This window comes from Ochotona princeps, chromosome 9, assembly GCF_030435755.1.
Source record: "Ochotona princeps isolate mOchPri1 chromosome 9, mOchPri1.hap1, whole genome shotgun sequence".
Classification (NCBI taxonomy): Eukaryota; Metazoa; Chordata; class Mammalia; order Lagomorpha; family Ochotonidae; genus Ochotona; species Ochotona princeps.
Window position 1 is genome coordinate 42,417,235 of NC_080840.1, and position 24,856 is coordinate 42,442,090.

The following is a 24,856-nucleotide window of genomic DNA, read 5'->3' on the forward strand; positions in this document are numbered from 1 at the left end:
TATATTTCTTTCTTTACAATTTAATGGATAGAAGATTCCTTCTTATAGTGCGACTTAGCAACTTCAACATAAAATTGTATTCTATCCTTGTTAAGCTGGAAACTCACTTTTTCACTTTAAAGAAGATTTATTTATTTGAAAGAGTCGGAGAGGAAGAGAGTGAGAATATTTTACCTGCTATTGGTTCACTTCCTTAAATGGCCACAGTGGCTGAGGTTGAGCCAGGTTGAAACCAGTCAGCAGCCAGGGGCTCCGTCTGGTCTCCCACGTGAATGGCAGGGACTCAAACATTTGGGTCATCTACCAGTGTTTGCCAGGTGTGTTGTCAGGAATTGGATTGTAAGTGGAAAAGGGGGGACTCAAATTGGTACTCACATAGGATATTAATGTTTAACAGCTTAGCTTGCTGTGTCAAGTTGCAAGACACTTCATCTTCACACTTTGAAAAAGAGTACTTTATGTTTCATCGTTTCCAACACTATTACTGAGTTTTGTGCCAGTACTGAAGTAAAATGAAGCTGACAGAAACACAAGCCCGGAGGATACCCGAACAGTCAATGTGATAACAATGCCAGTTAGTCATGCACTGACTGATAGGCAGGTGGTGTAGGCACTGGACAAAGGGTGATACTTGTCCTAGGAAGGGTTGACCTGACAGAATGAGTTTGGAAAAAATGCTGCTTAATATCTTTGCCCTGGTGTATGTTCCTTGAAAGTTATAGATTTTTTGCTGTTTGTAATCTACAGCTAATCTGTATTTTGCCAAGTTTCAAATTTTGTCTTTTCTATGAACAGTTGGTGAAAGTTCCAAGTATTTAAAACCAGAATTTATAATTCACAGATGAAGTCTTCTACTATTCTTTGAAGAGAGAAACTTACTAATTCACTTTACCTGTCATTTACCATAATGTCAAATGCCTGAAGGGACCTCAGAACTTTGGAAGCATTTCAAGCCAAGGGCTTGTTTTCTCCACTTTCCTCTTTTCTTCTCATGCTTGGAATTCACAAAAGAGTGAATCCATTGCTAGGTACAAGTTTATGTGGAGTTCATGAATTCAGTTTCTAGGACTTAATCAGTGATGGCGGGTTTTGTGCATAGAGAAAAACCTCTAAGCACAAAACTTTGATTACTGCAGCTTCAATGTTGTTTTTCCAGAAGCACATCTGGGCTTCCATTGGGCTAACATCCTTCCTCTCCCTTCTCTCCCTTCTCTCTCTCCTCACCGTGGGCTCACTATCCAGTAACTGTATTCTGAAACAGGTAATTTCAGGTTTTCTCTGTACCTCTAAATTCTCAGACTCTATTTTTCCAATTAGTTCCCAAGGTCAGTTTTCTAAGTGAGAGAGCCTGTTGCCATTTAGAATCACCTGTTCATATATTTTACAACATGTATCATGTTAGACCAACAGATATGGAGAAAAGAATTTAGAGCAACTTATCTAAATGTGGTCATTGTTAAATACCTTTGGCCTCAGAAGGGCTGACTGAGTGGAGGAAGACCCTTGGCCACAGGACAACCAGCGGGTGTCCTTGCACATGAGTGACATACAGAGTTGTACATTTTCTTTCTGGTTGATTGCTACTGTATGATTTCAATGTTGGAACAGCAGACTGCTACTGTAAAAAAGCACCAAATTCTATGAAAATAGTTTCTAGTATGAAAAAAAGGGAAACGCTTAAATGTATAGAGGATGAAAGCCGTGAGTCTTTTAATTATTTTTTATTATTGTTTTATTATACAGTCCCATAGGCTTAGTGATTTTCCATCCACTTCCCCAAATCCCCCCCACCCATTGATTTCCCCTCTAGTATTACCATGGGTAATTCTTTATGAAGAATCATAAGCCCATCATGCTGTTATTGAAGTGCTTCCTGAAACTGTAAGCAGGGATAATGTCTGAGAGTCCAGCATCCTATTGTCAGGATATTTTCAGCTGTTTTTTTTTTTTTTTGAAGTTCATCTTTGGTTTGTATGTGTAGAGACATTCACATTTTGTAAATAAATTATTTACAGTAAATTTCACTAGAATTTGACTTTAACTCAGGCCTATAGACTTCTAGTTCAGTAATTTTCTATTTCAAAGTAATGGGTGACTGGAAAACATGTGTTTTGGTTAATTTTATTATTAAATACAATCAGTGTGGTAAACTAGTGTGCTCATTACTCTTTGTGATTATTTTTATTCTCCTTACACTAAACAAGCTTTTAAAAAACTTTATGAAGATAGAATACTTATAATAAACTTCATAAATTCAAAATATACATTTGGGTAAATTTTGACATTTGCACATATTTACAAAACCATCACTATGGAGCAAGATAGTGAACATGCCAATTGCCAGCACATTTCTTTGGGCACTTTTGTAATCTTTTCTCCATTTTTGTTCCTGCTATGCTGATAATACTAGTTTCCTTCCTATTGACATCTCTTAGTTTGTATTTCCTATAATTTTATCAAAGTAGAATCATAGTATACTTACTTTTGTCTTCTTTTTCACTCAGTGAAAGTATTACTCAACTCGGTGCAGAATTTTGAGATTCATCTATGCTATTGCCTGAATTGTAGTAGTTTGCTTCACTTCATTGCTATACTGTCCCAGTGTATGGGTTTATACCACACCAACCCCAGCTCATTCTTGCATTTGACATCTTATGATTGGCTGCAGCAATCTCTGCCTGGGAACATACTTCTCTTTTGCTCTTTTTCCCACCTCCTTTGGGTAATGCCCACTCACATGGAGTCTCTCTTGGCCCTCCCTCCAAGCCTGAGCTCGGATTAAGATCCTCTTGCTGATGTTCCTGCTGTGCCCAGTCCATGTCATTTTCACTGACCTGGCCACCATGCATTGCCAGGTATCAGCATCCAAGAAAAAGAATAAACATTTTGGCACTCAGCCCTGTGTATTCCTAGAGAACTGGACCCTCAGGAATTCCCCTGAATCCAAGCCCCCACAAAATACTTAACATATGATGGGCACACAGTAGCTGCTTGTTCACCTTGACATGAACTCTGGCTCATCAGCCTAATGAGTTGTGTTGCCTGATTGCATTGTTGAGATGTCCGTTGGCTTTTTATAGGGAGAGAGCTTTTTCTTCTTACTGTGAAGTCATATTAGGATTGCTTTTTCACAATAGCAGCACTGGTAGTGTCTTCAGAGTCAATGAGAGAAATCAGATGCTTGGAAATCTGCTAGGATAATGAGAGGCTGTCAGTGGTAGGAAACCTGAATCAGAGGCCACAATCAAATCATTAGAAGCAATCCCTGCCCGGTACACATTTCTGGGAGACTTGCAAAATGTGGTCAAAGCTAAAAGCTCATTCCTTATGTGGTTTTGGAGAATTTGAAGAAGGTATTGTGTTAATTTTGTGCTGTTCATGCTGTTTATCTTTTTAAAATAGGGCAGTGGTTACACAGCTGAAGCCCTGAGCCTACCCGCTCCCTGCTTGACCCTGCCCGCTCTGAGCTTGATAGCGCTTCCTTCCTGGCCTCGCATGGCTTCCTGCTCTGGCCTTATCGCCCCACAAAACTTGACACTGTACTGGAATGCATGACGGCCCATAAATGGAAATCTCTTTGCTTTCCACATTTACAAACAACTGTCACCTATAACTCGTCTTTATTTCCAGATTACACTTTTTACTCTAGTGAGGCAAATGGAAGCACTTTCCCACTCTGTTCTTCATTATCATCTGATGATTTAATTTTTAATTATATAGGCCAGGAAAATAAACCATGAGCATGGCGTCTGCGTGCCTGTTAGTCATAGATGGTGGTGAGAAGCTGTAGGGTTTGACAGCAGTTTTGGAAAATGGCTCTTTACATAGACTGAATAATACTTTATGCCATTTCCTTAATTTTATTTCTTGCTTTAGAGGAGGATAGATTGATGGGTTATGATTAATGCTAGGTGAGGAAATATTTGAATACTTTAATACTGACATCTTTGACTTCCCTTGCAAATTTTGAATGGCTTGATAGTCCAGAAGGTGTTTTTTTCATTTCTTCATCTAAGGACTCTTGCTATGTGACTTGCTTTCTCCTATGAAACTGTGAGTTAGATATTAGATAAGCCTCATACTGGAAATTAAACTTTGGGATGTCAATTCCATCAATGAGAAAGATGCGCTCAAAAAAGTTTAATGTTGCAGGAAGAGTTTCCGGCAAAGTATTAAATAAAAACTATTTTGAAAATAATTTTATATTTTGATATAGTGTTGATCTAGAAAACTCAAGAGATTAAAAGAGGGAAAAATAACTCCAAGGAGGTTTTTGGGAGTGTCTTGGCTGTCAGCTGCCTTTCATGAGCTCATCGACCTTCTTGAGATGTTATGATCTCTTACCCAAGCTGGGGGAATTTCCTCAGATGTGATTAAAGAGTGGGCGGGGCAATATCCTCACAAGTCAGAGTCTTAATATTGGAACCATGAGCTCTCTTGGAGCCATTCCCAATTTTATTTCAGAGGAATTCCCCCTTGAAGAGCCACTCCCACAATAGAAGGCAGGAGACAGAGAAAGCCTTTTGGAATGTATTTTTTAACCTGAGAGTTGAAGCGTCTTTTTCTTCCCTTGTGGAATCTGCTGACATCAGAGTCCAGGAAAGCAGTTTTTAGTCTGTTTATAGGATGAGCAAAAATTAGTTCTTATAATGTTTAGTTATTAAGTAATTGATTAGTAAGAGAGAGAGAGAGACCCCATCCATCCCCTTGTTCATTCCCCAGTCACTCAAAACAGGTTGCAGCTAAGTTGGGCTGGGTGGAACCCTGGAGCATGGAACATAATCAGGGTATTCCCATGTAACTGGCAGGGACCCATCTAGTGGAGCCGTCACAGCTGCCTCACAAGATCTACCTTATCAGACAGGTGGAGTCAGGATCAGAGCAGATCAAATCCAGGCACTCTGCCCAACAAGAGAGGAGGGCATCTTAACTGTCAGGCTGAATGTCCCTGAAACATTACTTTCCAAGCCTGGTGGAGGAGAAATGATGCATCCAGCAGAGTTGAAAAAATGAGGGTTTCTCCCTTTTTTAATGGAGATAGATCTGGTCTGATTGGAAAGTGATGGAACAAAACTGGTAAGACCAGGCTTTGAAAGCAGAACAGTGCTAAGTTTGTGTCTTGGCTCTGCCACTTGCATTTTGTGCTGTGCAACCCTTCAAGCCTCAGAAGTGGGAGGAGACTTGTGGTTGAGAGCACAGACAAATATCAAGAATGGAGAAGTCGACAAGATAGGTAAGGGTTGGATGGAGGCTGACCTCTGAGTTTAGACACACGTACACACGTAAGTCATCATTTACCATTTTAACTATTTGGAATGTACAATTTAATAGCACTAAGTATATTCACACTGTTGTCTTCTGTCTCCAGAAACTGCTTATCTCTCCATACTAAAATCTTATACTATCAAACATTAATACTCCATTTCTCCATTCCCCAAGCATCTCCGTGAAGGGGACGACGCTCGTTATCTCCTGTCAGTGGAGTCATGCAGCATTTGTCCTTTCGTATCTGCTTTGTTTTACATAGCATGATGTCTTCATAGTTCATGCATGTTGTAGCATGTTTGGACTTTCTTTTTTAGGCTGAGTAGTTTTTCATTGCATGTATACATCACATTTTGTTTATCTCTTAGTGGACATTTTGTTTGTTCCTATCCATTGGCTATTGTAATGAGCTCCCTAAGCACAGGTATACAAATACCTGTTTCAATTGATGTCTTTGATCATTTTGAGACATATACCCATTAATGAAATGGCTGGCTGTCATGCTAATTCTTTTTTTTTAAGACTTATTTATTTTTATTGGAAAGTCAGATATACAGAGAGGAGGAGAGACAGAGAGGAAGATCCTCTGTCCAATGGTTCACTCTCTAAGCGGCTGCAACGGCTGGAGCTGAACCAATCTGAAGACAGGAGCCAGGAGCCTCCTCCGGGTCTCCCACATGGATGCAGGGTCCCAGAGCCTTGGGCCATCCTCGATTGCTTTCCCAGGCCACAGGCAGGGAGCTGGATGGGAAGCAGGATCGCTGGGATTAGAACCGGCGCCCATATGGGATCCTGGCACATTTAAAGTGAGGACTTTAACTGCTATGCTATCACGCCGGGCCCTGTCATGCTAATGCTTTATTTAATGTTATGAGAAATCACTACCATGCATCATTTAACATCCCACTGTGACAGATAAGGGATCCAGTTGTTTTGTATCATTGCCAACACTTGTGATTTTTCCGTTTGGTGAGGTTTTTAAGATAATGGGCATCCTAGTGGATGTGGAGAAGAGTGAAACTTAATTTCAAGCCATTACATGACTTTTTTTAAAAAAAAGATTTATTTATTTTTATTGGAAAGTCAGATATACAGAGAGAAGAAGAGACAGAGAGGAAGGATCTTACATCTGTTGATTCACTTCCAAAGAGGCCTCAATGGCCGGAGCTGAGCCGATCCAGAGCCAGGAGCCAGGATCTTCTCGGGTCTCCCATGAGGGTGCAGGGTCCCAAAGCTTTGGGCCATCCTCCACTGCTTTCCCAGGCCACAAGCAGGGAGTTTTATAGGAAGCAGGGCTGCCAGGATTGCAACCAGTGCCCATATGGGATCCCAGCGTGTGCAACATGAGGATTGGAGCGACTAGGCTACTGTGCCAAGCCCTATCACATGATTTTAACAGGAAAGTAATACTATTTCTTTTTTTTTTTAAGATTTATTTATTTTTATCGCAAAGTCAGATTTACAGAGAGAAGGAGAGACAAATATTTTCCATCTGCTGGTTCACTTCCCAAGTGGCCGCTGTGGCTGGAGCTGAGCCCATGAAGAAAGGAGCCAAAAACTTCCGCTGGGTCTCTCGTGCAGGTGCAGGGTCCCAAGGCTTTGGGCTATCCTCAACTGCTTACCCAGGCTATAAATAGGGAGGTGGAGGGGAAGTGAAGCAGCTGGGATATGAACTGGTGTGAATATGAGATCCCAGTCTGTGCAAGGCCAGGACTTTAGCTACTAGGCTACTGTACCGGGTCCAGTTCCTTTCCTTCTAAAAATGATTACTCAGCTGCTTTGTTGAAAGTGCGTTTAAAATACAGAAAGAAGAAAGCAACTGTGGTGTCTAATTATAGGCAATGTTTTGTGTTCAAGAAAGGGGAGATGGTAGCATAGGCCAACGTAATCATATTTAGCAATAGAGACACAGATTCAACATATACTCTAGTAGTGAAGCTTACTGATGTTAGTGATGAATTGATTAAGCTGTGAGAGAGGCAGCCCTACAATGGCTTGAGGTTTCTGTCATGAACAACTGAGGGGGGTGGTATTAGTTTCAGAGCTGAAAACTGGGAGGAGGGACACATATCAATTTCAGAAAGTGGTAGCCAATAAAGTATTCCATGGGTATATGAAGAAACAGAAAATTGGACCTAATTGGTTGACTAGCCATGTATCTTACAGCTGATATTTATCTCCATGATACTGGTTTCATCATCTGTTCAAAGCAGAACATGACGCTGTGTCTGAGGGGTATTGTCTGAAAAAGGCTTCGCTTAATAAATATTGATGGCTTATATTTTAGAGACAGAGGGAGGGGGCGGAGAGAAAGGGAGAAACACACAATCCTTTTTGTTTCTCACCAAATGTCTTCAGTGATGGTCTGGAATAGGCAGAAAGTAGAGGCCAGGAACCAAATCTACTTCTCTCATTTAGTCCTTCTCTGCAAGTGCGCAAGGACTTGAACCATGACCTGCTACCTCCCAGGATGTGAATGAGCAAGAGGCTGAAATCAGGAGCAAACCTGGGACTCAACTTCAGGCATTTCTGTATAAAATGCAGTTCTCCCAAGTGGTCTCTTCATCACTAGGCCAAACGTTGACCCCAAATCCTGCTTATTCCAGAAGTCATCATTGTTAGGAATATGCCTCACAGGTAGAAAAAAGTTGAACATCCCTAGAGACAGGATATTTTGATAATCTAACACAGGGTTTGAGGAATGTAGGTGAATGGCTCAAATTAATTGGAGGGAATGATAAAAGTAAAGAACTCTTTAGGTTTAGTTTTTAAAGTGGAGAAGGATCCCCAGTAGATTAACATTTATCAAATAATTATCTTTTGACAAGTGCCTCAAATCCTGGCACCCTCCTTAATAGATTATATAAATGCAGAATTTCAGATATTCAAAATACTGCTTAGATCAAAAAGCAAAATGACCACAATATTTAAAAGACAGTGTTATATTTTCTGCTTATGTTTTTAAGTTGATCTAATGCATCCCAATGAAAAAACTTTGAATTCTTTTTTTTGTTTAGTTTTTTTTAATTTCTGAAACTTTATTTTGTAGAAAATTGTTTTTTTTTTTTTTTACAAATAACAAAACTGGCCATTCAAATCTGTGAATACTGTCTCTGTGAATTCATCACCAACAATAAGTCAAAAACATTAGAGAAAAGTGATTTCAGATACATGGAGTATGTATACTTTTCTTGTCATCATTCCTCAATCTATATAGCATAACAGCAATTCCAGAGCATTTGCATTGTAGAACGCACCCTAAGAAATCCAGAGAGGATTTAAAGTGTCCTGGAAGGTGTGCCTAAGTTATATGCAAATACAGTACCATTTTATGTCAGGTACTGGAGCTTCCCTGGAGTTGACATCTGCAGGGATGCTAGAACCAACTGCCTGAAGACTCTGGGCAAAGACTATTTGAATAAAATTATTCTTACTAACATTTTAAAAGGTTTTCACGTGATGAAAGTGGGATGGTAATATGCTAATATTAGGCATATTCCAAGAAATGATTTCATTGCCATAGAGTTCCAGTATAATTTGCAAATGAAAATTAAAGCATGTAAAGTGATTATATCCTCATGATTCAGTTAAAACAACCAAAAGAGAAAAATCTCAGCCATGTCCGTACCCAGTGACTTTTAACTGTTAGTCACTTAGTTAAATATACAGCTGAGGTTATCTGTTATTCTTGCTTAATGTTTACTTCTGTAGGGACATGAGAAGACTGTCCTCCAAAGTTTTTAGATTTTATTCCTTCCTAAAGTACTATCATTGATTTAGCAATGCATGCTTCCTAAAAGTAAGCCGGAAGTTATTGTTTATTCTCTTTAATCTCTGGTTTATAGAACCACCTGATCTGGGGTATCTTTTCGGTATCCATGTTCTTTCTCCACTTCAGCGGTTATAATCATATCACATATTGCTTAATGAAGGTAATTAGTGAAAAACAGCAATATTTTTGAAGGGCTTTCACTCTTTTCAGTCAGGTTCTTCAGCTTCAGTGTAGTTGCTGTTGTAAATCTCATTTGAACCCTCCTTTTTACTGTTTTAAAATTCATTTTTGTGATGGGCACAGTAGTTAAGTCACTATTTTGAATACCCACATCCCATTTGGGAGGTCTGAATCCTGGCTATGCCACTTCTGATCCAGGTGCCATTGTTGAGACTGGAGAGCAGCAGATGATCGTTCGAGTACTTGAGCTCCTACCATTCATTTTGGAGACAGGTATGGACCCTTGGCTATGGCCTAGCTCAGCCCAGGTTGTTGTGGCTATTGGAGGGACGAGCCAGTAGATAGAAGATTAGTCTCCTTCTCATTTTGTCTCTCAAATAAATAAATAAACCTTTTCAAAGGTTTCACTTTTTAAAAAGTTAAACGTAGTTACTGGAGTTTTTACTTTTTTAAAATTTTGCTACATCTGAGAGGTACTGCTTTTCATGTGCTAATAACAGATCCTTCTTACAACTTGCACCAAGCTTAGGGAGATAGCCAGTTTTGTGACATGGAGTCTGACTCTGTTAGCAACAGTTTAGTCTCTACTAGAAATCTCAACATTGTGGAGGAACATATTAATATGTAATTGTATATTTCATGTATTAAAAGTTCAAATTTGTATAGCTGTAATTATGATAAAATTAACAGTATTGCACAAAATAAAATTATTTTATGATTAACCTTCATATTTTGCCTCTGAAGTCCAATTTTTGGTCACTAATGGACCAAACACCCTACACTATTCATTTCTAGATTTATAGAGTTCATAAACTAATAAAATAAAAAATTTAACATGATAATAAGCAGAATGGATTGGCATATTGAGATGTGTTGTACACAGGCAGAAATAGGCTGGGCAACTTTAAATTTAGTTTGAGCATCTTCCAAAGGCTTATGTGTTAAACTTAATCCCCACATTTTTATGAAAATGCTACAAAGAGGGTAGAAATCTACCTGGTTATGATATGAGGAAGATGGGCCTCCTGGGCAGTCCTTAGATGATCAGGCGATTGTCCTTGGAAGGTAGTTCTCATGAGATGTCCAATTATGAAAGCCGAGTTGGGCCAGCACTTTCTCTGCTCCCTGGCCTGTCATGTGATTCTTCTTTCCTGTGCCCCGCCATCACCATCCTCTGGACTTGTTACAGGGGTGCACCAGTGGGGTCTGCCAGGATCTCAGATGGCGAAACCTCCAAAACCATGAGTTGAAATAAACTTTGCTTGTTCACAAGTGACTGATCTTAGGTTCAATGTGGTAGTAGAAAACTAAGACACCAAGAAAGAGGCTTTTTGTTCAAAAGCTCCATTTATTAGCAACACTGAAAGAAATGACATGGGCCAGCACTGTGGTGTAGCATTTTAAGCTTCTACCTATAGTGCCAGCATCCATAGGTGTGCCATTCGAGTCCTAGCTGCTCCACTTCTGATCCAGTTCTCTGCTAATGTGTCTGGGAAAGCGGCAAGGGTCAGCTTAAGTGCTTGGGCCCCTGAACGCACATGGGAAACCTGGAGGATTTTCCAGGCTACTGGCTTCAAATTGATCCAGCTCTGACTGTTGAGGCCATTTGGGAAGTGAACTAGCAGATGCGAGATCTCTCTTTGTTTTTCCTTCTCTTTGTAAGTCTACTTTTCAAATAAAAATAAATAAATAAATTTGAAAAAAAGAAATGGCATGATAATAACAATCCATGTCAATGAAGTTAACTTTATGGGATGAGGTGCCTCTGCTCCTTTTGAATTAAGTTTTTTAAAAAAACTTGGCTGCATAACAGTATATGCACATGAATTACACATGAGACACCAACATTCATGGATGCTTGCTCAGTGAGAAAAAGCAAGATTTGCTTTTCACTGAATACTCATTCATGAGCTTTGTGTGTGACTATGTGCTTAAGAAAATTATTTGAAAGAGAGAGTGAGAAAGAGAGTGAGGGAAATGGATCTGTTCCACTGGCTCATCTCACTAATAACAACAATCAGTGCTGGACCAGATTGAAGCCAGGAGCAAGTAACTCGATCGTGGTCTCCTGTACTGGTGGCAGGGGCCCAACAATGACTACATTCCAGGTTCTACAAGAGTTGGAACTCCAGCTGGCACTCATAAATTAGGATATGGATGCCCAAGTAGGACTTTAACCACTTTGCCATTTGCCAACTCCTCATTTATGCTTTTTGAAATTGGTACCTTGTGAATTTAGAAATAAATAAGCTCCAGGCTCCTGGCTTCAGCCTGGCTCAGCCTGGCCCAGCCTTGGCCATTGTGGTGTTTGGGTGGTGAACCAGGGGATGAGAGATTTCTCTCTGTCTGTCTCTCTGTGTAACTCTGACTTTTTAATACTTTTAAAAAATTAAAAACATGAAAAAATAAGAAAAAAATAAATAAGGACAATTTTTAAAATTAGCTTTGAGAAAAATTGTTCCACTGTCTTCTTTATATATTTTCATATTGTCATAGATCACTAAAAACTTTGTTCTGGTTCTAGCCTGGTGGCCTAGTGGCTAAATCCTCACCCTGCAACCAACAGGATCCCATTTGGGCACCGGCTCTTTTCTGGCTGCTCCATTCTCTTCCGGCTCCCTGCTTGTGGCCTGGGAAAGCAGTCTCAAATGGCCCAAAGCCTTGGTTCCCTGCACCAGTGTGGGAGACCTAGCAGAAGCTCCTGGCTCCTGGCTTCAGATCAGCTCAGCTCTGGCCATTGCAGCCACTCAGCGGATGGAAGATCTTTCTCTTTCTCATTCCCTCTGGAAATCTGCCTTTCCAATTAAAGAAAAAAAAACAAACTTTAAAACAATTATTCTGAGACTAAAATCAGGCTGCAAATTGACATCTGAGAACCTTCATTCTTTTTTTTTTTTTTTTTTTTTAAAGATTTTATTATTATTGGAAAGCTGGATATACAGAGAGGAGGAGAGACAGAGAGGAAGATCTTCCATCCAATGTTTCACTCCCCAAGTGAGCCGCAACGGGCCGGTGCGCGCCGATCCGAAGCCGGGAACCAGGAACCTCTTCCAGGTCTCCCACGCGGGTGCAGTGTCCCAATGCATTGGGCCGTCCTCAACTGCTTTCCCAGGCCACAAGCAGGGAGCTGGATGGGAAGTGGAGCTGCCGGGATTAGAACCGGCGCCCATATGGGATCCCGGGGCGTTCAAGGCGAGGACTTTAGCCGCTAGGCCACGCCGCCGGGCCCGAGAACCTTCATTCTGATCTACTTCCAGGTTATCTCTAAATGACTAAATTCCGGCCACAGAGGGAGTCCAGCCATACCTTAATCCTCTTCCCCTGAGAAAATGACACATGACGGAAACTATTAGCTCTTCCGAGTGAAGTTGCTGTGCCTGAGATTGACAACGAGATAGTCTTCCCAATGATTCACCTCTCCCCCTTTTCTCTCTTCTTGTTTATATAGATGGGAAGGTTCATGCAAGGAAACCCTAGGCTGACAGCACTTTCCTTTTGGGGGTGTTTGCAATGTGAGAGTATGCCAGAATGCCTGAGTTTATTAATATGCACTACACATTGTGTTTATTTCTGTTTCATCAAGGTTTTTGCCAGATTATGGCCTGTCTGTGCCTGATAGTGGCTGTGTTTGTGTATGAGCACAGGGTCATCTGATAACGAATGGCCGCATCATGCGACCAAACCACGTTTGAAATGGATGGATGCCAGAGGAGTTTGTCTCCCAGAGCACTTTCAGGAGGTCCAATCAACAAAGGAAAGTTCAAGGTATCTTGGAAGAGGTCATTGATTACAACCATCTTGATCATTTTGGACTTGTTCCTTCCTGCAGAGACACAATTAAAATAATGTTGTACAGTAGAAATGTTTCGTTGTTGTAGGAAGGACACTTTTTTTCAGAAGTAAATCAATGTGAAATCTACAAGGGCACTTAAAAATATTTATGGATTTTCACAAATTAAAACGTGTTCCTTTTAGTGCAAAAAAAAAAAAAAAGGATTTGAAATCCATGCCAATGAGGAGGATTAGAAAAGATCATAGAAAGGCATGTTATGGAAAAACTATGCATGGATTTTAAGGGTTTTTGCACCAAAATAAGCTTACGTTTAATCTTTAAGTTTTTGAAGTACCCCTATATCCTTTTCAGAAAGACAGAAACTGTTGTTTTACAAGTTCACTCAATGAGTTGTATGAAGAATGTGTTCTTTACCTTGCTCAGTTCTCAAATGCTGTTCACTATGACTTTCATTGCCATAGCCAAGGTCCCATGGGAAGACAGAAAGCATTCTAGGGTAGGAACTCTGTGTCATTCACTTTTGCTTGCCTGGTGGTTCATCTTTGTGACATCCAGTTAGTACCTAGTAACATTTGCTGGCCAAATGTGTAATTCAAATAAACAATATCAATAATAAATAATATCATCTCAAATTTAAATTTTGACTTGCAGTACTTGTGTTATATTTTTGTATGAATACCCAGTCTGTGACTTATCAGTGCTATAACTGATTTTATATAAACTGAGAGATTTTATATAGACTGAGAAATTTAGGGAAAGACATCACTCATTAACATTGATTTTGTAATCATTATTGTTGATTAAGTTGTTTCTTCTTTTTAATTATTATTATCATTATTGTTATTTGGTGCTGGACTTTTCACCTCAATCCAGTAAACATATTTTCCTTTTCAACAGCTCCTTTGAAATCTAAGAAAATGTGCAAAAGCAATGGATTTTTTGTTTTCTTCCTTAAAGTCTGGTAATTTTAGTAATCTGCTTCCCTACAAAATACAAGGCAACTCTGTTTCCTCTGTAGTCTGTTTTTTCTTCCTTTCTTTCAAAATAACCTGCTGTCTTTCCAAAATAAACATGCAGGGGAAATGCATGAGTGGGTATGTAATCACCTAGATATTTGCAGCACTGTGTCTCTTAAAAAGTAGTAAAAATAAAGTAGTCATCGGGAATTTATTCTGATTTTCCAGACCTTCTTGATATTCTTGCCTTATCTATGTTAGATTTTTTTTAATAAAACATTTATATCCATGTAAAAATTTGCTCAGGTGAAAATCAAATAAATATCTACCAAGAACTTACTTCACACATAAGAATAACCTTACATTTCTAAGGTTACAATTTTAGGTGAACTTCAGGAAGGCAATTATTTTACATTCTATAATTAATATATTCTGTTTTTTCAATATTTATGAAGCCATTTATAAGAAATTCATTGATTCTGAGGAATTTATCGATTATCATGTTAACATTTAATATGTTGTATGTCTTTATATGTGTCGTTCACATTTATTTTTAGATACTTAGAACTCAAAGAAACTGAAGGATCTATATTTAAGAACTATTCAGAAAGCTGACTTGCTTAAAAAATATCATCTGATCAAATGAATCTGCTAGATCATTTTATGATTTTTGGTTTGTGGTTTAGTAAATGAGACAGTCACTTCCTCCTTCTTCTCCTTCTTTTTCCTGTCCACCTTCCATCCTTCCTCCTTCTCTTCTTCAGCTGCGTTTTTTGCATCAGCAGCAATTTTTTTTTTTGACCATTTGTTTTCTATACCACACAATTAGAGTTCAAAGGCGTCAACTACTGCCCTTAAACTTCAGTGCAAGAAGACGTCCCATGAATCAAATCCTGGTCATTACTGTGGTCACAATTTGGCTGTTTGAGTGATGGTATAATTTATTGATAAAAATCCATCTCATTAGGACTCTGTGATAACTTGCAAGAAGTAAAACCAGACCCATGCTCAATCCACCAGTCTGAGGATAAAGGGTTTTCTAAATAGCCTAACAGCATCTGTGAGATGACAATGTTTGTTTCTGGATATCCCATCTGCTTTTACTTAGACACCTGTTTATGAGGCCTGAAGATGCTAATTACAAATCATTCAACCCTATCACTAAAGTCAGAAAGAGACCTACCTACTTTTAAACAGATCTTTGCCATTGTGGGAAAACATAGTCACAAAGATTTAGAGGTAAAGGTAAAATAGCAAATTAGGGGGAAAATCTGTTTAGACTATTTGGTTGTAACCTAAATTTCAAATTACTGGATTGGGACTGTAAAGTGGGTGTAGACCTTATCTTCCCTTTAAGTGTTGATTTATTACAATTCTACCTGCTAACAAGGACCTATTTCTTCCTCTCCTGTGAATGATGCCACCAGTCTGGGCAGTATAGGGGCAACTCTTGAAATCTCAGGAAAACCCTGTGTTTGGGGGAGCCAGGCCAGTTCTGAGGTGGAAGGTTCTGACCCCATTGATGGTGTGAGCTCACTGCTGGTGGCTCTTCGTCTGAAATGGAAGGGCCTTCCCACTAAGGGGTGGGACTTGAATAGGGCTAGAGGTGGGGACGGAGGGACAGCTTTTCTCTGGCAAGGATTCAGGAACCCCTCATTACAAGCTTTTCTACAAATACCTTTCATGACTCACCTTGCCCAACCAGCAAGAGGAAGCACAAAGCTGCCCAGTCCACAAACCAGAAAACTGAAAAGAACAGCAGTTCCATCTGTGTCGCACAGGCAACAGCTGCACACCCAGCACTCCTGACCCAGGACAGGAAACATCCTGCTGATGGAAATTAAGTTGGCTACCACCTTACCATTTTGTCTTTCTCAACTGCTCCCTGAGCCATCACACGCAAGCCCCAAGAAACTAGTTCACCCACAATCAAGAGGAAAAGTCAAATCAGTGTATAGCTGTGCTTCCTGTAGGAAGAGCGGTAGAACGTTCTGGAGTGGGCCTTGGAACCAAGCAAACAGCAATGTGGGGCTTTCATTAGAAAGGGATTTGGTTTTGAGGAGCTAATTTCTTTCCCTTGCAGGTGTCATACATGGAATAGATCCCAAACTAAATGGCAGCTTGCCTGGGTTCAAAACAGCTCTGAGATGCTGCACATGCTTGTGCAGTCTCTGTTCTGCCATGCATCGTAAGATGAGGATGGGTAACAATAGTCATGCTTCAAAAGGGAATGAGAAGATCCTTCCAAGGATTAAATGAGTTGACATTTATAAAAGTCTCAGAATGTGGCTCCATAAATATTGGATAAAAACAGAATATCTTGGGCGCGACAGTGTGCCTAGCAGCTAAAGTCCTCGCCTTGAACGCGCCGGGATCCCATATGGGCGCCGATTCTAATCCTGGCAGCTCCGCTTCCCATCCAGCTTCCTGCTTGTGGCCTGGGAAAGCAGTCAAGCATGACCCAAGGCTTTGGGACCCTGCACCCATGTCGGAGACCCGGAAGAAGCTCCTGGTTCCCGGCTTCGGATGGTGCAGCACCGGCTGTTGCGGTCACTTGGGGAGTGAATCATCAGACAGAAGATCTTCCTCTCTGTCTCTCCTCCTCTCTGTATATCTGAGTTTGTAATATAAATAAATAAATCTTTAAAAAACCAGAATATCTTAATTCTAGAATGCAAAATTTAGTTCACCCAAAATTGTAGCCTTAGAAATCTAAGGTTATTCCAATGTGTGAAGTAAGTTCTTGGTAGATATCTATTTGATTTTCACCTGGGCAAATTTTTATATGAATACCCCCCTTTCTCCAGATACAGGACGAAGAAAAAGAAAATTTGGAACGATTATCTCACTCACTTCCCACCCTGATCAACTATGTAAAATTATAATAATAAAGCTTCCAATAAGTCATTGAGAGTCAGCTCTAAACAGGAATGTATTTCCCTAAACACAGGTTATTTGAATGGGTTATTTCAAGTCATAACATAAAACAGTAGAAAATAAAGAAAACAAAAAATAAGAAACTTAAAAAGAGAATAGTGAGTTGAGTGTAGCAAGGATTCAGTGGGAGGCCTTCTCATAGATGAGGATCCTGAGATTCTAAGAAGTTAAGGGTGTTTTCCAAGTTGTGCAGCTAGGTTAGGGTGGGCAAGCTGGAGTGCAGGGCATGTGAAGAGAAGGAAAGGAGAAGGAAATAGTAGGTCAAATCCAAACCCTTTTTTGGGTTGTTTTTAAAACCAAAATATTTATTGCCTAATTGTTGAAAATCTCAAGATGAACTGGATGCAGCAACAGCTACCCTTAGGGGTTTAGACATTGTTCTTTCAGGAATCCATGCTTCGATCTGCGGTGCATGATTTTCAGGTGCCTCATCCAGCCAGTCACTGTGTTACTACATCTTTTAGCCTTGGCACTCCAGTTATACTTCCTCTTGAGCTTGGCAGGATATCCACACTTGCTGCAGATGGACTTCTGCAGGTAGTACACCTTGGAGCCACAGTGCGGCACAGCATGTGCGTTTTGTTGCAATGCTTCCCAAATGATGGTGCTCCCTTCATCATCTTTCCTCTACAACAGAGGCCAGAAAGGATGGAAGAGAAGGTGCTTCTGCTATATTACCCAAACCCTCTTGACTGTTGGGTTTGTAGCAGTGAGATCTCTCAGCAGGGATGTGAGTGCTCAGGTGAGGACAAAGGGGAACCCACTCCCAAATCTAGCAAGTTATCTTCCTTAGAGAACTATCACCAGAGTCCTGCTTCATTCCCTGGCACTCACAAAGCACTAAACTGCCTAACATTAGGACAGTCCTGGAAACAGACACCCTGGGCTCCTTGAAAACAGTATTTTAAGTGAGAGGGGTGATAAGATTTTACTGTTAGGTCCCGAGAGCACAGATGTGCATGTGCTGTGTAGAGCCATCTATTCTGCTCTTGGAAGAGCTGGACTCTGGGTCTTGGCATATTCAAGATAACCGTGATCCAACAAATCTACTGAATGCTTAGTATGTGCCAACTACAGGTAAGTGGGAGTGGAAAGAAATAAAATATGAGAAGGCACAGCTCCGTGGAGAACATAGATAGGAAAGTGTGGAAGTGCCCTCTAGGAAATGTGCTTCTGTCGCTGTGCTCCTCTTCCTCTTCTGTTCTTTCGTCTCCCTCTTTCTCTTCCCTTTTCCTTCCCCTCTCACTCTTCCCTTCCTTCTTCTTCCCTATCCCTCCTCTTTTTACTCCATTACATAGCCAGATTTTGTAATGCAGGGAGGCTGGTGTTGTTTTTCATATAAATGAGAAAGCACAAACACAGTCATCTCTGGGAGCCCCTAGGGGTTTTGGTCTAGGACCCTCAGGAGGAGCCGAAATAAGAAAGTGCTCAAGTGTGTTCTAGAAAATAAGGTGCTGTCTGCCTTAAAACATGCATCCTCTCATATACATTACACACACGATCTCATATACTTTAAATCATCAGTAGATCATTTAATCATGCAATATAGATGAGTAGTTGTTATACTGTATTATTGAGGGAATAATAACAAGAAAGGAAAGTTCAATACAGATAAAACTATCATAACCTCCCTCTCACCCTTTCCAAATTTTTGATGTGCAGCTGGTGAGTTCAACAGTCACATAATTGGCAAGTACAGAGAACTGATTGTATGCCAGTTCTAGAGTTCTATTTCTGGACCTAGAATTTGAATGCACAGATACATATTTAATTGCTAGTACATAAAGCCACTTTCAAACTGTCCTTTTGTTTCTCTTCATCTGGTTTTCATACTTTCTTTCCTTTAAGACCAGGATTCACTATTTGGAAATTGATGTTAGCCCTTGTAGTCCTAAAGACTCACACATAGAAGATGTTACCCTGCCTTTCATGCCAGCTGTAGAAAACGTTCTGACCAGTCCTCACGCTTTCTTGGCTCATCCACAAGGGACCAAATAGCTGGGAACAAGGATTTCCATCAGCTGTTGCTGCACTTTGAGTGAGGTAGGTTGGCTCCCTCTGGACTCCTCAGGCTTTTGTACATTTCAGATATTAGCAACGAAAACCACATCAGCATTTGAAAATTTCTTTGCTCGTCTCTGTCGTTACTAGAGCTAACAAGTGAGGAACATGTTCCATTCATAGTGTTGGAACACTTAACACAAGATCTGTCGCTACTGAGTGACTGAAGGGAAAGACTGTGTATGTGATGGATGTGGATAGAGGTGAATCTGCCTCTCCCTCTCTCTCCCAAAGGGGACTTTGGACCACGTGGAATCCAGGTTGCTTGTCAGATCTGCAGAGTCAGGAGACCAAGGCTGGGGAACATTTGTCACAGCATGGAGCACAGGGTGTGGATGGATAAATCTGTATTGTGTGGGGAAGGGGAGAAAGGGGAGCACCACTCTGCCAGTGCTGTGGTGGCTCCTCCTGGGAACAGCTTTATCTCTGTCGTTTCTAGCACGTAGGCTTTGTAAATAAACCAGGGTCTCCACTTCCCTGCTTTGTTAGTGTGGGCAGTCGTGGGATTGGGGCCTGGAGCCGCTGGCCTTTCTGTTTATGTGTCGTCTAGAAGCTTCCCCCACTGGGGAGGGAGAGCAGTCTGCCTGGGGACATGTGTCTGTGGGGCGGACCCTCTTGTCTGTGGTGTCTCTTCTTGATTTTTTTTGCCAGATGCTAGCTCAGTGTTTTGAAGCACAGTTAATATTGTAAGCCAGATTCCCACAAACAGAGATGCTAAATTGCTCCCAGTCTTCCGGCAAATGACCATATTTCCCATTCCTCTTGAAATGACCTGCTAAATGATGTTCTATAATTAGGATTTAAATTAGGTGTTGTTTACTTTAGAACCAATTACCACTAGCAGAATTTCTAAAAATCCAGGCACACAGGCTTCTCTGCAGGCAGTACAGAATAAATATTCTTTTTTTAAAAAATTGTGGTAAAATGCACATGACGTAGGGATTTATCATTCCAAACATGCAAACCACTAACATTCAGTAAATTCACAGTATTGTGCCAGCAATACTATTGTGCAGTTCCAGACACTTTTTATCACCTTACACATGCTGTCCTTTTCAAAAGCTAAATTTCTTTCTGCCTAGTAAAAAACCAAAACAGTTTCACTTAATCATTATGTCAGTCAATTCATAAAACTAGACTGCATGTTGAACAACCATAAGAAACCGTAATTTGAATTTTGATACAGGCCATTACGAAGAACTTTTTGCAAAATGCACACGTATATCTACATAGCTGTTGATTTGGATAGGTAGATATTTAATAAAGCTGCTACAGTGGTATGTATTTCTCATAGCTGTTAAGTATCAGGAATGACAGCATTGCATAATTGTCCTATATTAGAATTGCCGGATTTGAGTCCTCACTCTAGTTCCAACTCCAGCTTCCTGTTACTGAGCACCCTGGGAGGCCAGGATTGAGTTCATGCTCCTGGCTTTGGCCTGGCCCAGCCCCAGCAGTTGCAGACAATCGGGTAGTGGACCCATCTGGAATTGAAGATCTGTCGTTTTCTCCAACCTTCAAGTAAATAAAAATCAAAATTAAAAATTCAAAAATACTGATTAGAGGAAAGCTTGTATGAACGAATTGTGTTTCTAATAATACTTGTGTTTGTGGAAAGATGGACAACTCTTAGAATTCTAGAAATTTTCCTTGATTATAGAGATCAAAATATGATATATAGACTATTTTGAAGAGATACAATTGTATTACTTTTATATTCATCAGGATACTCTAATAGAAAAGGTAGGGTTGAAATACATTTAGCTGTTTTTACTTAATAAATGTGAAGATGTCAGCCAGCAGAGTGGTTGATATAGAAACATAGTATTATTCCTTATTATTATTACCCAACAATAAGATAAAATCACAGTGACAGTTTAGTGATACTTTGCTATATGCTCCCCATGGTACCTGACTCATTTTTCATCAGGGTACAACTTTCCTCATTTTAATTTCTAAAATTTCCTTAGCAGAAACTCTCACAAAGAATACAGTTAAGTTTCCATGAACCATATTATTTCCAAGTTATTAGAGCTCTAAGATGTCACAGTATCAGAAGGTTCTTAATAATCTGCAGCTTTGTAGCAAGATAATTTCATTCTTCTCTGTTGGCTTGTTGTAGAGTTCTAGCATGGTAATACGTATCAGTATTTCTTTCTTTTTTAAGATATGTTTATTTTTATTGGAAAGGCAAATATACAGAGAAGAGGAGAGACAGAGAGGAAGATCTACCCTCCGATGGTTCATTCCCCAAGCGGCTGCAATGGCTGGAACTGAACCAATCTGAAGCCAGGAGGTTCTTCCGGGTCTCCTACACCGGTGCATGGTCCCAAAGCCTTGGGCCGTCCTCGACTGCTTTCCCAGGCCACGAGCAGGGAGCTGGATGGGAAGCAGGGTTGCTGGGATTAGAACCGGCGCCCCTACGGGATCCTGGGGCGTTCAAGGCGAGGACTTTAGCTGCTATGCTGTTGTGCTGGGCCCCGTATCAGTATTTCTAATGAAGTGACATAATTATTTTTGTAAATTAGAATTGTGTGTTTCAAAATGTCAAAAAAAGGTATTAGATATATCTTTTCAAATTAACCTTCTGTTGCTTAGGAATGTATATAATTCGTGGGCTCCCTCTTCCTTTTCTTTTTGCATCTTCTATATGGTTTTTTTTCTTCAAATTTCTATTAGCACTAATCCTTCTTAAAACTTTTGGTAGGCTTTTCTTCTTGAGAAAATTATTGTTTAAAAATTTCATCCTTAGTATAGTTAATACCTACTTTTTGTTTTTGAAATCATATCTCATTTTGCAAATCTGCACATACACATGCATTTCAAATATCTAATTTTGATAGTATGTAGAATATGAGGAAGATGACATAAGAGTACTTTTGCAAAGAAGCATGCTTGAGAGAAACTTCCCTGTTCTGAAAGGAGGGAAGAGAGTGGAAATTGGATAGGTAAACAGTTCATTCCTACAGGTCAGGTCTAGTAGTTCAAAACCTGGTTGAGAATTTGGAGACATAAACTCTATATCCAGCATCAGCACAAGCTAGCCAAGACTGTGTGTCTGTTAGCTTTTCTGGGCTTCAACCTTTAAAATAGCCATAGAAACATTTATTCCTATTTCAAGTGACATTGCTGCTCAGGGGGTGAGTTACCAAACACATGGATGCATCGTGGATGCTGAGTGTAGCAATAGCACTGTCTGCAAGTCTTCAGCTTGCTTATGATAGCTTTTCCGTGGTTTTGCCTCGTATCTGACCAGGGAATCCAGGAAGGACTTCTGAGCTTTGTGCTTTTTCCACTAGAAAATCACTAAATAGTCCTATAGTTTAATTTTTCTTTTCCTTTTCTCTTCCTCCTTGTTTAATCTCCCAGTTTTCTTTTCTGTTTTTGATATTGTGTATACTTGAGGAGCACTTGAATAATGTCAGGTAGAGGCAGTCCCCTGGGACCATATCTCAGATGAAGTCTTAAAAACTTCTTCAATTTAAATATCTTACATACTCAAACACATGAATGCACTTGCATACCTAACAGACATATCTATAAACAATCACTTTGTCCATAGACTTTAGGAAAGCAGCACAGGTAATAATACCATTATGATGTTTAATTTTCACCTTGAATTTTAGACATATATTTCAAGAAATACTTATATTTCTTATTTGATGCAAAGATAGTACAAATATGTATATATATATATTGAAATATGTTGTAATAAGTCTACAGGAAAATCTTGCTGTGAAAAAGTAGAGATGTAGAGATTTAAATTGATGTACTAGACCCAGAGGCCTTGTATTTCTGCTTGTATTTAAACCGGTGCTTGCAGCTCTAAAAGTTATCTGAGATTTGTTGATACAGAAATTTTGGTGAAATTCTTGAAAGGTAGCTTAAGTGAACTCAGCGGCCAGCCCTGGATGCCATAAGCTCACATGTGATAAATGGAGGTCTCACTGACCCAATGGAAAACTACAGATTGATAATTGTTTTGTTGAGCAGTCTGGGATTTCATTAATTTCATTGACAGTAATTCTGAGTGAAATTTATAATGGCCACAAAGCAGAGCTAGTGAACCGTGTGAAATGTCAGCGTGCTCACTTTGGACTGTGTCTGTTTCTCTCCTCCTACTCCCATCTGTCCTGTTTGCTTTGGCAGGTGATATTTTTTCGTCTAATTTATAATGTTTCAGCATTTAATCTTGGCCTCTCTTGAACTCTGTGTTTGACAGTTCTAGAAGAATTTTAATTCCATGGACAAGTGAATGTTGTGTTTTCTGTGTAGCACCATATCAAAAAACAACAAAAAAGCTGTCTCTCAAGCGAGAGAGTACATATACGTTCATGTGAGAGTGCATGGACCCATCTCCACACAGAGAGACACTTGTGCTGAGTGGGCCAGAAAATTGCCTTTGAAGAGATACAGGGGCAAGAGACCAGAGAAAAACCCGCAAGTGTGTTCCAGAAAGCCAGGAGCAAGAAGGCTATTCACATGTTACTAGTTCCTTTTGTGAGTTAGGAGGTAAAAGCTCAAATGATTATATAAACAGGGTGGAGTTTAGTGTGTGTGAGGCTTCTGGGAATTTCATGACACTTTACTTGGAACTTAACTTCCATGTGGCCTTAACGGTGTCTTTTCCTTTCCAGTTCTGGGTGGGACAGGTGCATCATGGGAAAATGGGTATACTGGATTGACAAGTAAAGGAGTGGGTTACACTACACGGAAATTTTGACAAAAATTTTCTTTTCCAGCTTTCTTTACTCCTACCAACTGTCTACTTACTTCTCTTGTGTCAATACCACAGACTGGGTAAGTGGCTTATTTCGGCTCAGGGTTCCAGTTCAAAGTTGAGGGACTACATCAAGAGATGGTCTGACGTCATGAAAGACAAGGAACACATGAGAGATCTGGGCAGGTCGGTGTTTGTAGCTGACCCACTCTCTAGATAACGCATTAATTGATTACTTGCATGAATTGATTTGTCCATCCATGAAGGCAGAGCCTTAATTGCCTCCTACAGTCCCACCTGGCTCCTCCTACCATCTTGCAATAGAATTATATTTCAACATTATTGTTAGAAAGCATAAATACTACTAAAATAGCGTTGAGCAATCACCTTTTCTGTCCATCATATTTTCCATTTTCTTTTACTAATGCAGCCACGAATCATAGTCATGGTCTGTCGACAGAGTGTATCTTATGGACTCCAGTACTTGAGATTAGGAAAGGTTTATCAGAACCAGGGAGAACCAGCCTGTTGGCTGTTGTGGGAGTGGTTGTGGGAAATCCACACTAGTTTCTTCATGAGTTTGGAGTTGTGAGTCATAATCTTAGAGTTGCTTGAGTATCCCTGCCACCCTGAGAGGAGCATGTATTTGAGAATAGAGTCACCATAGACAAGAGCAGGCTGTGACACGAGACCCTCTTCCCCAACTACCCACTTAACGAGCTCAGTGAGGCTTTGTTTTCCCAAGAGTTAGAGTCAGCTGGATTTTCTGTCACTTGTAATCTGAAAAGTTTGAGTAATAACGTTAATGTTATTAGCTTGTCTTTCTGAGATAGTGTGAGTACACAGTGCAACTCCAGCTCTGACGTCTTATTTGTGTGTTTCAGAAACACCTTTATCAGCTGCAAATTTTATCTGCAAGGCAGTTGGCATAAAGTAAGTCACAAAATTTGTAATTGAGGATGTGTTTTGATGCGCTGGTGTTAAAAAATATATATATTTTATTTTATTAGCCTTATTTCTAGACGAGGCATTTTAGATGTTTCTCCATGTAAAGATAAGTACACAACCTCAATAAAGTTGTAAAAATTGAAGCCGTAATATATATCTTAACATCTCTCAGTGGATTAAAACTAGGAATTAACAATAAGAACAATACAAAATTCACAAATACA

The 24,856-nt window shown here is 39.9% G+C and overlaps 1 pseudogene; it reads right to left on the bottom strand.

Annotated features, from left to right (window-relative positions):
- Positions 1–17,231: 17,231 nt before the first annotated feature.
- Positions 17,232–17,523, bottom strand: LOC118757500 (large ribosomal subunit protein eL37-like; annotated as a pseudogene).
- Positions 17,524–24,856: the final 7,333 nt, after the last annotated feature.